Source organism: Triticum urartu, chromosome 5 (assembly GCF_003073215.2).
Source record: "Triticum urartu cultivar G1812 chromosome 5, Tu2.1, whole genome shotgun sequence".
Lineage (NCBI taxonomy): Eukaryota > Viridiplantae > Streptophyta > Magnoliopsida > Poales > Poaceae > Triticum > Triticum urartu.
The window spans coordinates 621020028-621037348 of record NC_053026.1 but is presented as its reverse complement, the minus strand read 5'-3'; positions in this window follow the sequence as shown (position 1 = coordinate 621037348).

The window sequence follows — 17321 nt, the reverse complement described above, 5'->3', positions numbered from 1 at the left end:
GCTAGTGTGCGTTAGAGATAGGAGTCGAGTGGATCAGAAGGCTGGGTTATGTGTGTGGGTGTGAGAGAGATAGAGAGAGGGTGCATGTGAGTCACATACAAACAGATATCAGAGAGAAATGAGATCCAGAGAGACAGAGTTTTGTGTCTGCGAGAGACAAAGATAGTTCACAACGAGAGTGATAGCTAGAGAGACATATGAGGGAATGCAAGATATCTCTAGAGAGAGAGGGTGTGTGTGAGCGACATACAAGAGAACAATGGAGAAATATGAGACCCTGGGAGACAGAGTTTGTGTTTGTGTGTGAGAAAGAGATATTGAAGAGGAGGAGTCGTAGGTTCTCATATCTAAGGAGCGAAAGACATCTCTGTATGAGGGGTGTGCGAGTGGCACACATGGGAATAGTAGAGAGAAATGAGACCCCGGGGGACAAAGTTTTGTGTTTGTGTGAGAGAAAGAGATTCCACATGGATAATCATAGTTAGAGACACATAACAGAGAGCGAGATATACTTAGAGAGAGATAGAGTGATGAAGGTCGAGGGAGAGAGTACCGTCAGTCTGTTACGAAGATAAAAGATCATTGTCGACATACAGGTAGCACGAGAGATACCTGAGAGATGATGAGCGTGTATAGGTCTAGAGAGATAGTCCTATATAAGCATGAGTGATAGCTATATGAGACGAATATCTGGATTAAAAGGGATTCAAATATTTAAACTGGAGATCACGACATCAATAATATCATAACGCAAATTGGTGTATCAAACATGCATATTCATTTGAATTTGGGAACACGTGTAATGTTATATAGTTTATCAATATTGGTGATCCATAGATCCTTCAATTACAAACAATGCATGGTTTATATGCAATTAATGTCTAAACGGGATTACACTATATGTTGCGTGTGTGAAACACATTATACATGTTTGAGAAGTAAAAAAACCCGCATGAAACACACATTAATTGGAGACCGTTGGCGAGGAATGCATACATTGGATTTCAACATAAAGTGGTTTCAAATATTTGAAAATCCAAATTGATGGATACAACCTTATGAATATGAGATCATGCCATTTGTAAACCATATTTATGTATAAATGGTGTTGTGCTTTTGAAAGTATATATAAAAAATGATGTATATAGAATGTAATTCCAATTGAAAATGGATCCCGCCCAAAAAAAATTAGAATACAAACGGGATTCGAATTGAGTTGGCATGGTAAACGTGCACTCTGCAAAATTTGAACGAAGCGGGGAAAGTCGCAGTAATCGCCCGAAACCAAAATCTACGAGATGGAAATCACTACTGCCTATCCCTGCCACGCAAAGTCTATCTGCTGGATTTCGATAGGTTTCGATAGGGGTAGGTTTGTAATTTCACCCAAACATGGCGTAACTGCCTCTCACCCGGATTCATACACGGTGGGCGCCAAAACACAGTGTGTCCTCGGCCGAAATCGACTCCCTCCCCGATTCATATTCATACACGGTGGGCGCCAAAAACAAACTCTCGTCGTCAAATATTCGGTGTATGCGAGATTACCGTCCTATCCCCAATCGACTAATGTTGCTGTGATGTAGTAGAAATTTGAAACGGGGGCTAAGTTTGTAAATTTCCTCGCATTTGAGACAAGCACGCCCTGAATACATGGTTCCCCCTTCCTATCTACCCCCCTTTTCCCCATTCGTACTTCGTGGGCGCCAAAACACCCTCTCCACCCCACCCTCCTCCGTCCGCCACCGTCTGCCACCCCATCCACCGCCGTCCTCCTCCACCATGCCGGAGCTGATACCCCGACGCTGCCGTCCATTACAAGAGATCGACCTCTCTCATCCACGGCTTTGGACCGGGATCCTTGCATCCCGTCCTCTCGCTTCATCCCCGCGATTGTCCACCTTGCCGGCGTCGCTCCTACGACCGTCTCGTCCACCGCGCCCCGCCGCCACCGTCTACCCTCCTAGATCTTCTTCCATGCCGCCGATAGCCATCGCTACCGCAGCACCGTCAAATTCTCAGTAGATGCGTACACGGCGCCGCACCAGAGGCGGTACTCTTTCGTATCTGCTCAACTTATTTATCGCAGCAAGAAAATAGATCACCACTGCTTTACTCTGATTACTTGTCTTGGTTGCGAAGTTGCCTTTGTCCGGTTTGCACCTTCAGATCCGCCATGGCATGCTGATCACTATACTCCCAATGCTTATGGTTTTCCCCTTTTATATTCCACACTAGTTAAATCACAGTAGACTAAATTTCAAAATTGGATCAGTCGACTTTTCAGAGCTCGCCGGAGTTCGCCGGTGCGATCGAAGGGGCTCGGGTGGTCGTGGGGCCTTACTTAACAAAGAAAACTCGACGCCGGTGGGGGTTGGGGCGGGGGTGGGGGGTTGGGGTGCCGGAGGAACACATGCGGTGGGGGCCGGTGGTCCGGCCCGCAGCCAGTGCGGTGTTCTATATGGGAAGAATCAGAGACGAGGAAGAAGAAGGGTTAGTGTAGGATCGAAAGTATGTCTAGAGGGGGGGGTGATTAGACTACTTGACCAAATAAAAACTTAACCTTTTCCCAATTTTAGTTCTTGGCAGATTTTAGCTATTGTAGAACAAGTCAAGCAATCATCACACAATTCAAGCAAGCATGCAAAGAGTATATTGGCAGCGGAAAGTAAAGCATGCAACTTGCAAGAATGTAAAGGGAAGGGTTTGGAGAATTCAAACGCAATTGGAGACACGGATGTTTTTCCCGTGGTTCGGATAGGTGGTGCTATCCTACATCCACGTTGATGGAGACTTCAACCCACAAAGGGTAACGGTTGCGCGAGTCCACGGAGGGCTCCACCCACAAAGGGTAACGGTTGCGCGAGTCCACGAAGGGCTCCACCCACGAAGGGTCCATGAAGAAGCAACCACCCACAAAGGGTCCACGAAGAAGCAACCTTGTCTATCCCACCATGGCCATCGCCCACAAAGGACTTGCCTCACCAGCGGTAGATCTTCACGAAGTAGGCGATCTCCTTGCCCTTAAAAACTCCTTGGTTCAACTCCACAATCTTGTCGGAGGCTCCCAAGTAACACCTAGCCAATCTAGGAGACACCACTCTCCAAGAAGTAACAAATGGTGTGTAAGGTAATGAACTCCTTGCTCTTGTGCTTCAAATGATAGTCTCCCCAACACTCAACTCTCTCTCATAGGATTTGGATTGGGAAAGAAGATTTGAGTGGAAAGCAACTTGGGGAAGGCTAGAGAACAAGATTCATATGGTAGCAATGGAATATCTTGGCCTCAACACATGAGTTGGTAGTTCTCTCTCAGAAATAGGATGCTGGAAGTGTAGGCTTAGTCTGATGGCTCTCTCCACGAATGAAGAGGAGGTGGAGGGGTATATATAGCCTCCACACAAAATCCAACCGTTACACACAGTTTTCCAATCTTGGTGGGACCGAATCAACAAACTCGGTCGGACCGAAAAGGTAAACCTAGTGACCGTTACAGATTTTCGGTGGGACTGACATGCAACTCGGTAGGACCGATATGGTTAGGGTTTGGGCATAACGTAATCACGGTGAGACCGATTACACAAACTCGGTGAGACCGAGTTTGGTAATAAGCTAACCAGAGAGTTGGTCAGGTAAACTCGGTGGGACCGATTTGCTCTTTCGGTGAGACCGAAAAGTTATAAAAAGGAAACATAGAGTTTACATTGCAATCTCGGTGGGACCGATTCGCTCTTTCGGTGAGACCGAAAAGTTACGAAAGGGAAACAGAGAGTTTGCAATCCCATCTCGGTGAGACCGAGATCCCTATCGGTAGAACCGAATTGCTAGGGTTTGGCAGTGGCTTATGACAAGTGAAACTCGGTGGCGCCGGATAGAAGAATCGGTAGGACCGAGTTTGGCTTAGGGTTTAGGTCATATGTGGATATGGGAAAGTAGTTGAGGGTTTTGGAGCATATCACTAAGCACATGAAGCAAGAGGCTCATTAAGCAACACCTCATCCCTCCTTGATAGTATTGGCTTTTCCTAAAGACTCAATGTGATCTTGGATCACTAAAATATGAAATGAAGAGTCTTGAGCTTTTGAGCTTGAGCCAATCCTTTGTCCTTAGCATTTTGAGGGTTCCACTTTCACCATCCATGCCATGCCAATCATTGAGCTTTCCTGAAATAATCATCTTGGAATAGCATTAGCTCAATGAGCTATATGTTGTTATGAATTACCAAAACCACCTAGGGATAGTTGCACTTTCAATCTCCCCCTTTTTGGTAATTGATGACAACATGTAGATCAAAGCTTCGACAAATGATAATAAGCATGAAATATATCGTCGCTTTGAGTAGTATGTAAGTAAGAGCTCCCCCTAAATTTGTGCATATTTAAAATTTGCTTTGGACTGCAAATGCACAAGGAGTTAGAGTCATGGGTTACTCTTCCATGTCACATACATCTTGGTGGAGCACTTAAAATGATAAGAATGAAATACATGCACTCATCACCAAGAATAGTGAGTGATCACATAAGATAGATAAGATAATAGCATTAAGCAAACATTAAGTGTAGCTTATGATCAAACACATGATCATCAATGTCTCACAGATAATGACGTAGTATCTCAAGCACTCAAAAGCAAACAAAGTTTGAAAAACCACCAAATAAAGCAAGAGAGAAAAAAGCAACACTCTCTCTCTCTCTCGAAGCCTATGATCTATACATTTTCTTCCCCTTTGGCAACAAGTTACCAAAAAGTTCCTAGAAAATGCATAGTGCTAGTTCGACGCTCAGGCTTGATCTTCTGGTGGTGGTGGAGTCCGGATCACTCCAAGGACGAAGGCTTCCGTAGATGCTGAAGTAGACGCTGGAGTTGGAGCTGAAGTAGATGCTGGAGCTGGTGGAATTGAGGCTGTAGCTGGTGCAGACGTGGTGGCTCTAGGGTCAGTAACTGGCACTGCAGACGACCTCGGACCTCGTGGCACTTTGGCAAAGGCATCAGTTGTAGTCCTGCCTCTCCTCTCCTGCATGTCATCTTGGAGCTGCTCCACTGCAGTCTGAATCTCTCTCACCTTGACATCCAAGTCACAGAACTTTTGTTCCATGATTCTCTCTAGGCTTGCCTGGTTCTGAGTTAGGGTGGCTGGTCCTTTCTCAATCCGCAGGGTGGATGCAATCAGGTAACCAAGCTGCTCTTGTTTGGTTTTCAAGAAATACTCAGATGCCTCCTCTTGAGTTGGCATCTTGGCAGCTTTCTCCTTCCTTGCCTTCTCCTTCTTTGCTTGTGCTTGTGCATACGATGGTTCATTCTCAGTCATAACAACTTGATTGTCCTCAAAATCTGGACGGATGGGCAGGTGTTCCTTGTCCAATAAGTATATGCATGTGCCCATCTTGGAGTTAATGAGCTCCTGAATCTGAGGGGCATAACCACAGCTGAAGATAATGCACAGACCCAAACTTGAAAGTATCAAGTGCCTCGTTTGGAATTTCCTTGTACATATTTGACATTGAGTTATGATCCATCTTTTTCTTGGCATAGACATCCAAGTCATCTTAATTTTCCTCTGGGGCATTGATCAGCGGAGCCCATTCAGCAACTGTAGATTGGTACCTCGTACCTTCAGACATCCAAGTTATCCTACCATCTGGATAGAAGTGTGTCGTGGAGTAGAATTGCATGATGAGCTCCTCGTTCCACTTTGTGAGCTTCTGCCCAACAAAGTCTGCAACTCCACAAGCATTGAAGCTGTCATACACTCCAGGGTAGTACTCTTCGTTGTCCTTGATGTACTCCCAATCAACCCATCTCATGTCACAGACTATTGGCTTCTTATCAAGCAGCATTGTCTCATAGAAGTCCTGCTGTTCCTTGGTGTGAAATCTATAGTCAACAGCAGTCCTCCTCCTTGAAGCATACGGGTCTGCTTCTCTCCACTTCCTGAGCCCTGAGTCTCTCCTGAGCTTCATATCCTCAGCCACAGGATGAGCATCGTTGTGGTCTGGGATCTTGGGCTTGAGCTTTCTAAGAACTTGCTCTTCATCATCTTCTTCTGCAGCTTCAGGCACTGGGGCCTTGTTCTTCTCAGCAGCTGGGATGCTTCTTGTATTTCTCTTTGGTGCAGACTTGGGCTTGGAGGCAGCTTTGGGTGCTTCTTTGGGCTTAGATGCAGCAGCCCCTGTCCTGATAGCATCACCCATAAGCTTAGGTGCCTTAGGTGCTGGTGCAGCAACCTCTTCTTCTTCCTCTTCTTCCATGATGGAAGCCTTTCCAAGCACTCTGGCTACGGTCTTCTTGACCCTTTCCTTCCTTTTCTTGCCTTCAGCAGCAACTGGCTCAGGAATCTGAGTTGAGGCTCTGGCCTTTGGCATAGGCTGCCTGCCTGCTGGCCTTTTGATTTTCATCCCTGGCTTTATGCCTTGAGCTGGCTCAACTCTCTTGGAAGTTGCTTCCTCTTCTGCCACATAGTCTTCATCCTCTGAGTCTGAGGTTCTCTTCTTCCTCTGTCTGGTGGCAGCTTTTGGCAAATTGCTAGGGGTGCTCCTGCTGCCTTCATATGAAGAGCTGGAGGGACTAGTGCCCTCACTGATGTGCACTTGCTGTTCTGACACATTCTGGCTGTCACTCTGATCTGACATGATGAACAAGCTGTCTGCTGACCCTGTGAATAGTTTATAGAGGAGGTAGAATAGATGAGCATCACAAAATGCAGAGATTTTTGCAAAAGAATGATCCAAAAACCTAGTTTTAGTTTCCCACTGAAATCATCTCGGATCTATCAATTTTTAAACTCGGTGATACCGAAGCAGTTTTGGCACCTAAACTAGTGAACTCGGTCAGACCGAGTCACAGTTCGGTGGCACCGAGACTGCTAGGGTTTCACAAAGTTCCAAAATCGGTCACACCGATAAGTAATTCTCGGTCAGACCGAGTCTCACTTTTGCAATGGCATAAGCCAAATCGATGGGACCGAGTTTTTCAACTCGGTGGGTCCGAGATGGTTTCGGCGGAAACCTAACCCTAAAATTTTCGAATCAAACCTAATCTACGAGCGCATTGACTGGATAGGAGTGTTTCAATCGTGGCAAGAATCATGATGATCACAATGTGCTAAGAGTCGGAGTGGAGAATAGCACAAAGATCGAGTCCATACCCTAGTTCGGCGGAGACTCGCTACGGCGGCAACGGCGGGGTAGAATTCCGTTGACGGCGATGGAGACCAACGACTGGAGGCGGCTGGCGGCGAGGAGACGATCCGGAGACCACGTTGGCAGAGCAGGCTATCGCGCGGGCGAAGGGGTTCGGAGAAATTTCCAAATTTTTGCCCGTGATTATATATAGCCCGACCCTGTCGGTGTGACCGAGTGGAACAACTCGGTGGCACCGAGATTCATAACTGCAAGCAGTTACTGAAACTCGGTGTGACCGAAAGGTTCAAATCGGTTGCACCGAGATCGAAATCCTAGATCAACTTAATGATCTCGGTAGGACCGAAAGTGGGGTATCGGTCAGACCGAGAATCATAAAGAGGTTTTGGAAGTTTAAGTCTATGACGAATCGGGGACTCCAAGCGCTCCTCACACAGAGTGGTTCGAATCTGACTTGATTAAATTTTGTGATGTAGCATGAATAGAGTTTGAGACGAGAAAAGCATAGATAGCTAGAGGAGGTTCTTAGGCATTCTTGTCCATCCACTTGGCAAAAGGAAATAAAACCGAACAATCAAAACAACAAGTGGATGTCCTCGAATGAGTAAAATATGCAACCAGCATGCTCACACAATAAGATGGCAAATGAAATATGTGACAAGGCATGCACAACCAGTTCTAGCATCTATCAAGCAATTTGCGATGACAAGGTCATCTATATATGAGTATATTGACCCTAGGAGTCAAGTGAGAACACTTGATCATAGGTCATACTCATCGTTTAAGCTCAAGTGGGGTTACCACTTTTACATAAAGCACTGTTGTGTTCACATCTTTAGAGTTGCTTTAGCTCAAGTCTTAGAGTAAAGCTCCCCCTAGATGTGATATCCCCCCTTAGAGGGATGAACTAACCTCGGGTTTTGTCGATGATGACTTCATGTAGATGTTGAAGATGTGGATGCTCAATGTTGATGTAGATCACTTGGAGCTATCCATTTGAGTGAATTGCACTTTCAATACCAACAAGAGGGTTTGTGACTCCTTGAACTAGTGCAACATGTGGAAGTTGATTGCACTTGTTATTGCCAAAATGATAAGAGTGAAGTATGTTGGCGGAGTCACCCTCAAGAACTCTCTAGTTCTTCTTCTTTTGGATCCACATCATCTTGATGGGAATCCTTGGAGTTGTAGTCATACTTGATGAAGTGGAACTTGAAGTAGTCTTGGGAATCCACTTGAGTAAGGTCTTAGGAGCTTCTTCAAATGCATCAATTTCCTCTTGAAGCTTGTCCTTGCCTTCTTGCTTGTAGTCTTGTGGGGAAGATCATCTTGAGCTTGTGTCCCCTTGAAAGAAGTATCATACTTCTCTTGTTGAGGAACAAACTTTGTCTTGGGGTATTGATCTTCTTCCCACTCAACTCCATTGGCATTGAACTTTCGTTCAAAACCAACACCTTGATTCTTCCGGTGCATTCCTTGCTTGCGCACAATTTCCTCGAATTGCTTACTCCCGGCAAGGCTTTTGTACACTCCTTTCTCTATAATTCCCTTCAATAAGCTATTTTCTTGCTCAAGTGTAACTTGGCTAAGAGAATCATTTGTGGAATCAAGAGAACTACTAGAAGCAACAATATTGGATTTAGCATGATCATTGTTACTACTAGAGGAAGAATCTTTCTTGTTCTTGTTACTAGACTTGACTTGAGGCATGTAAGTGGATAAGATTAAACGCTTGGCAATGTAAGAAGAACTTTTCTTGCGGAGATCATCATTGATTGCTTTTAAGAACTCATGCTCTTGCTCAATATTGAGCTTTTCAAAGAGTAATTTCTCATGAGCTCTTAAAAATTCTCGATGATCTTCGAAGATAGTTTCATGAGCTAACTTAAGAGTGTTTAGTTCTTTAGTTAGAGCCTCAATCTTCTCCTTATCACTGTCATTCATTTTATCTTGATTAGCATGATTAATTGACTTTTCATCATAGTATTCATCACTAGATTTGTCAACTAGCAAATCATCACCTAACAAGTCATCTTCATTACTATTGAAATCAACATACTGTGTGTTACCTTAGGACCTTTGGCCATGAAGCATCTTCCAATTCCTTCATTTGGTGAGTCAAATATGTCGTAGGAGTTGGTTGACACAAGTGCTAGACCGGCAACACCTTCATCTTGAGTATCTTCGGAGTCGGAGTGATAACTTCTCTCGGAGTGGCTGTCGGAGTCGGAGCCGAATACCCATTCACCAACATGAGCTTGATGTCTTCGTTTTGTGTAGCTCCTTGATGATTTTTCCTTCCTTTCCGAATCCTTGCTTCTCCATGAGTATCTTCGTTCATAACGATCATCTCTACTCCTTCTCTCTCTTGGTGGTGATTCTTTGCTTCTTCCTTTTGGAGAATCTTCTCTTCTCTTGTAGGGAGCCGTACACTCATTGGAATAGTGTCCGGGTCTTCCACAACTGTAGCAGTTTCGCTCTCGACTAGAAGATCTTTTTTCATTGTAGGACCTTGACTTGAAGCTTCTATCTTTGCTTCTACTCTTGTAGAACTTGTTGAAGTTCTTCACCATTAATCTCAATTCTTCATTGAAGTTTTGTTTCTCACTTGATGATGTAGGGGCTTCACATGAGGCTTTGTAGGCACCACTTGATTTGTTGTGAAGTTCCTCTTTATCCTTAAGTGACATCTCATGAGCAACAATTCTTCCAATCACCTCTGTTGGCTTGAGATCTTTGTAATTGGGCATCATTTGGATCAATGTGCACACGGTATCATATTTTCCATCCAAGGCTCTTAGAATCTTCTTGATGATGAATCTATCGGTCATCTCTTCACTTCCTAAGCCGGCAATCTCATTTGTGATGAGAGCAAGCCTAGAGTACATTTCAGCGACACCTTCACCATCCTTCATTTTGAACTTGTCAAGTTAACTTTGAAGCACATCCAACTTGGATTCCTTGACGGAGTCGGTACCTTCGTGCATATCAATCAAAGTGTCCCAAATTTCCTTTGCATTCTCAAGACGGCTGATTTTGTTGAATTCTTCGGGGCACAATCCGTTGAAGAGAATATCACAAGCTTGAGCATTGTATTGCAACATCTTCAACTCATCCGTGGTAGCTTCACGGTTTGGTTCTTTCCCATCAAAGAATTCACCTTGCAAACCAACACACATAGTAGCCCAAACGGCGGGGTTATGTCCAAGAATATGCATTTTCATTTTATGCTTCCAACTAGCAAAATTAGTACCATCAAAGTAAGGACCTCTACGGTGATAATTTCCCTCGCTAGACGCCATACTCTCCTAGGTTTTGAAACCAAGGCTATGACCACCAAAAGCTATGGAGATCAAAGCTCTGATACCACTTGTAGGATCGAAAGTATGTCTAGAGGGGGGGTGATTAGACTACTTGACCAAATAAAAACTTAACCTTTTCCCAATTTTAGTTCTTGGTAGATTTTAGCTATTGTAGGACAAGTCAAGCAATCATCACACAATTCAAGCAAGCATGCAAAGAGTATATTGGCAGCGGAAAGTAAAGCATGCAACTTGCAAGAATGTAAAGGGAAGGGTTTGGAGAATTCAAACGCAATTGGAGACATGGATGTTTTTCCCGTGGTTCGGATAGGTGGTGCTATCCTACATCCACGTTGATGGAGACTTCAAACCACAAAGGGTAACGGTTGCGCGAGTCCACGGAGGGCTCCACCCACAAAGGGTAACGGTTGTGCGAGTCCACGAAGGGCTCCACCCACAAAGGGTCCACGAAGAAGCAACCACCCACAAAGGGTCCACGAAGAAGCAACCTTGTCTATCCCACCATGGCCATCGCCCACAAAGGACTTGCCTCACCAGTGGTAGATCTTCACGAAGTAGGCGATCTCCTTGCCCTTAAAAACTCCTTGGTTCAACTCCACAATCTTGTCGGAGGCTCCCAAGTAACACCTAGCCAATCTAGGAGACACCACTCTCCAAGAAGTAACAAATGGTGTGTAGGTAATGAACTCCTTGCTCTTGTGCTTCAAATGATAGTCTCCCCAACACTCAACTCTCTCTCATAGGATTTGGATCTGGTGGAAAGAAGGTTTGAGTGGAAAGCAACTTGGGGAAGGCTAGAGATCAAGATTCATATGGTAGGAATGGAATATCTTGGTCTCAACACATGAGTAGGTAGTTCTCTCTCAGAAATAGGATGCTAGAAGTGTAGGCTTAGTCTGATGGCTCTCTCCATGAATGAAGAGGAGGTGGAGGGGTATATATAGCCTCCACACAAAATCCAACCATTACACACAGTTTTCCAATCTCGTTGGGACCGAATCAACAAACTCGGTCGGACCGAAAAGGTAAACCTAGTGACCGTTAGAGATTTTCGGTGGGACTGACATGCAACTCGGTAGGACTGATATGGTTAGGGTTTGGGCATAACGTAATCTTGGTGAGACCGATTACACAAACTCGGTGAGACCGAATTTGGTAATTAGCTAACCAGAGAGTTGGTCAGGAAAACTCGGTGGGACCGATTTGCTCTTTCGGTGAGACCGAAAAGTTACAAAAAGGAAACACTGAATTTACATTGCAATCTGGGTGGGACCGATTCGCTCTTTCGGTGAGACCGAAAAGTTACGAAAGGGAAACAGAGAGTTTGCAATCCCATCTCAGTGAGACCGAGATCCCTATCGGTAGAACCGAATTGCTAGGGTTTGGCAGTGGCTTATGACAAGTGAAACTCGGTGGCGCCGGATAGAAATAATCGGTAGGACCGAGTTTGGCTTAGGGTTTAGGTCAAATGTGGATATGGGAAAGTAGTTGAGGGTTTTGGAGCATATCACTAAGCACATGAAGCAAGAGGCTCATTAAGCAACATCTCATCCCTCCTTGATAGTATTGGCTTTTCCTAAAGACTCAATGTGATCTTGGATCACTAAAATATGAAATGAAGAGTCTTGAGCTTTTGAGCTTGAGCCAATCCTTTGTCCTTAGCATTTTGAGGGTTCCACTTTCACCATCCATGCCATGCCAATCATTGAGCTTTCCTGAAATAATCATCTTGGAATAGCATTAGCTCAATGAGCTATATGTTGTTATGAATTACCAAAACCACCTAGGGATATTTGCACTTTTAGTTAGGAGACGTAGGATCTTCATCCAACCGCCTGAAATGGTCGAGAGACAGCTGGGAGTTGCATTCTTAATGTGCTCTGGTTCATCATGTGTGGGCACTGCGCAACCAACATTTTATTATCCAAAATCTGCTTGCTCTTCTTTACCATGTTCCTCTTCTGTTCTTCTTTAATATGTACTCTCTCCGTTCCTAAATACAAGTCTTTGTATAGATTCCACCATGGACTACATATGGAGGAAAATGAGTGAATCTACACTCTAAAATGTATCTGGATACATCAGTATGTGATCCATAGTGGAAATCTCTACCAAGACTTATATTTTGGAATGGAGGGAGTATGCTAGTAGTATAGTATGTTCCTTGTACTGAAGATGAGCAGGGACATTTGCAGTGTAGAGGTCTATACAGTCGGTTGTGATGGACACTTTGAGCCTCTTTGATTTGTAGGATCTTGTAAACATAGGAATAGGATTTGTAGTGGCCTGCCCACTTGAATCCTATAAGAATAGCAAGGAAATGCGGGGAGCTGTGTCGCCTTTGAGAGTTACACTGATATTAACAGTACCGCATCTTCACTTGAAGAGAGATGGTATCCGAAGCCTTTCTAGCCGTACCGGCAATACTAGCACATATATTCCAGCAAGTTCCACTTTGCTGATTTTACTCTGATGCTTAAGGTTTTCCTGTTATATCTACACTATGATCTATGTAGCTGCTTTGTGTCGCACTAGCAGCAGTCCACTCTTGAAGCTAAACACTGCAATGACTTACAAAATTGGCACCAAGGCATTGAGTGCCATTCTGGATGCAATGAAACTCATACGCTCCCCACCTATTGATTCTTGTTCAGAATATGATCCTAATGACTATTCTAACCTCGAGGAGTCAAAGGCAGATGGCCTATCCTGTTCACCCATCAAGGTGCCTGTTCTAATTTGGCAATGTTTTATTGATTGCGGGTATCTTGCATATGTTGTCTTGCATTTCTTCTACTTTGTTGCACCGCCATCTGCTTAGTTTACTCATCATATATGTCGAGATGCCATGCCCATCCATTATCAATACATATTCGATTTGTCATCATACCATATTTTTTCACTCAAATGCTATTCTTGTGCATCAGACATCAAAAAGGAAGAGGGTGATTGCCGAACCTGAAGGAGCACCAGCAAAGTCCTTGAAAAACGTGGTGGTGCCGGAGAAATCAGACATCACCCCACTTATATTGGCTGTACAACCAGTGACACAAAACGTAGGACCGACTCCAGTAGACTGTACCCATACTTCACTGGCCACACCACTAGCCCCACCACACAGGGCCTGCACTCCAGCAAAAGGTATACCGATTTCATTTGCCATAGCACCAGCTGTACCACAGAAAAATCCCACTCTAGCAAAAAGTACAGCAAGTCCACCGGCCGAAGACCTATCCCAACTGCAGAGACGGCCAATTCCTGCAGATTGGAACCCCATTCCATTTATTCCCAGTTTAAAAGATAATGCTTTCAATGTTGTTAGGGACTACGTGCATATATTCCCATCATGGGAAGATTATTGTGAAGACAAACACCATTTTCACATCTTCCTGTCCAACTTACGTGTAAGTGCTATTATTCATGGTTATTATTTTCCTGTTTTCTGCTGATTGAACACATCAATGATTTACATTACATTGTTGTAACTAGGTGAGGGTCAATCTGGATAGTCATGACGAGCAAAGCTTGCTTATGCTTTTCAAGGAAGCATTGCAGCAGTATCAGTGTTACCTGAGGAAATCACACTTTGATGGCAAGTCTATAAACGAATTTCCGGTGAAGTCTCCTGTGCTTAATTTAGAAGAGATTGAATGGAAAAACCTTGTTATGCACTGGTCTCGTTCCTAGGATGAGGCACTGTCTATGAAATCACATGACAATTTGAACTTCTAGTTTTACGCATGTGCCTTATGGATCTTTTTTGCAGGAAATCTGCTCGAAGAAGAATTCCTGTTTGACAAGAACGACAGGATATCGCAAATATGCTGCCCGCTGCTTTGCTCTTGTTAGTACCTGTTGTCCTGTATCACTGTACTTGCATACATACCTGGTTCATTATGTGACAGCAGTATGCATGATAGCTTGCTTATCAATTGTTCGCTCCAAATTATCTGATCTGTATGAATGGTTACATTAGTATAGAATATATCCAATGCCAATGTTTTTAGCTCTGCATTGTTCTTGTAAGTACATGCTGTCCTTTATCAGTGTACTTATAATGACAGGTAGTTGTTCATGTACCATCACTCTACAACTTATTTTCCTTTGCCCTTCATTTTCTACACACCAGATCTATATTTACTCTTACCATAAGGTTGGTACTGAAGAAGTTTAGCTATGCATTGCTCTTGGCTGTACCTTTTGCCAGTATCGCTGCACTTACATTTATAGCTACTTGGTTATGTATCACCACTCTTCATCTTATCTTAAATATTCTCCATTTTTTCATATATTATCACATCTATATTTAATCTTAACAAAATTTAGAATAAATGCAATGCTTTTGAAGAAGATTCTGTGGTAAACTCCTTGAATTGCCCCGCCCCATCAGCATGGACAAGGCCTTTATAGAGCGTGTCTTCACCAATAATGTAAGTTTGTCCATCTCAAGCCTTCAAACTTTGTTGTGTATATTTGGTTAGGCATGACTGCAACAGCTGTTTATTTTTGGTGTTTGCATCAAATTGCGTGTTTAAAGTTTATTATGTAGTTCATAAACAAAAGTTTGCCCTTTCTCAATTTAAGTATTTAGTTGTACAACCAAGTTCCTTCTTCATACCATGTAAATTAAACTATACAGAGCAAGTGATCTTCTTTCACACTGCATGTATGCTTCTGTTCTTCATCCGTAATCCAGTGGTGTGGTGAACCTACCCACTACAGCACAATGTCATATTCTGCAATGTCTTAACTATGAACAATGTCATATCATTCTACTATTATTTAAACCGTCTCTTTATTTGCCAATCTGAAATGGTATAAATTGACAGCACACTAACCATTGATACTTATGAGTTCTTGATCTGTAATCCAGTGGTGTCGTGAAGCTGCCAACTCCTTCACAATGTCATTTCCTACCATGTCTTGACTTGAACAATACCATATTGTGTTAATGCAATTTTAAACCGTGTCACTTTATTCGTCAGTAAGAAATGTGATGAATTCTCAGCACTGATACTTTTATGTGCAAAACCTATCATCTGTCTGCTTGTTTATCTTTTAGAGTGAGGAAGATATAAGTGTTGAACAAGCGCAGTCTCATCATCTTGCTCAGCTGCTTGCGCTACAGCTCCCCAGCAGGGCTAACCTTTCTGGAACTCTATTGAAGTGCAGTCGGTTTTGTATATTATTTTGTCAGCGTGTTTATTTGCACTGATGGCGATCTTTGATGCCTAGTGTATGTAATCTACTGTCTGCTTGTGCTTTATTATCATAGTGGCAAACTTTGATGCCCAGTGGATGTAATATGCCGTAATTTCTTTATTGTATAGTCTAGGTTTTTTCTTATTCACGATGCTGCAGTTATTTTACTGTATATATATCCTGTCTTCGTTGTAAACCGGCCAAACCGTAAAATTACGGTACATAATTGGGCCGTCATGCAATCACGATGTAGGTTGGGCTTGAAACGTGCCGAACAGCTCATGGGCCGGTAGCAGCCCGAAATGAACCCTGGCCCATGATTGTGCGAATCAAGTCACGGGCTTTTAACAGGCCAAAATTGTCTCGGTCCTTCTTTGGACCAATCAGATATCGGCTGCGAGCAGGCCGGATGCAAACCGGGCCGTAGTTAGGCCCAACTATATGACGGGCTTTTAACAGGCCGAAATTAATATAGGGATGAAATGTTAAACGGGCCCTTAACAGGCCAAAACTAATATCTGGCCGAATTACTAAGTGGGCCTTTAGCAAGTGGGCCCAAAAGCATAGTGTCTAGTCGACGAGCCGAATCTGATATGGGCCATAATTGAGCCCAAAGCCTCTTAAAGGGTCGGACCTGATCTGGGCCGTAATTTGGCCCAGAACGTGGTAGGCTTTTAACGGGACAGATCTCATATGGGCCACTATTAGGCCCGGAGCGTGGCAGGCCATTAATGGACCGCATCAAATATGGGCCGGCATTTGGCGCAAAACATGGCAGCCAGTTAATGGGCCGACCTACTAGGGTCCTCAAAATCTTGTGGGCCTACAGCTGGGCCGGCCCATTAATGTCGGCGAAATCTCGTGGGCCTTTAGCTGGGCCGGCCCATTATGATCCGCAAGAATCTTGTGGGCCTTTACCTGGGCCGGCCCATTATGACACACAAAAATCTTGTGGGCCTTTACCTAGGCCGACCCATTATGGCCCGCAAAATCTTGTGGGCCTTTAGCTGGGCCAGCCCATTATGGTCCGCAAAATCTCGTGGGCCTTTAGCTGGGCCGGCCCATTATGGTCCGCAAAATCTTGTGGGCCTTCAGTTGGGCCGACCCATTTAAACTTGATGGGCCGGTCCACGTGTCAACATATCATAGGCGCGTCTCGCCCATTGGATGAGTGACACCTGTGCCAACGCGGACCTGGCACATGTCTCCTAAAGCCATTGATGATTTTACACGTGGAAAATCCCCATTGGTCGGGGCTGTTAACGGGTTATCGCATCCAAAATCCGACCCGATAGCTTAACGGCGTTCCATTACGGTGGATGCCACGTGTCGGTCACCCTTGACGAAAGCACTTCTGTGACACACGATTTATTGTCATGGAAGTGGACACTTCCGTGATGATAATTTTGGTAATGTCATGGAACACTTCTACGACAACACATGTATGTCTATCTTGATTCTGTCATAAAATCGTCATGGATGTACATGCATGACAGAAAACGCGACCTACTGGACAAACACGTATCATCACGGAAGTGTATTTTTTTGTAGTGATGATCATTATGCTAAGCTAACGGATGGGTCTTGTCCATCACATCATTCTCTAATGATGTGATCATGTTCATCAAATGACAACACATGTCTATGGCTAGGAAAC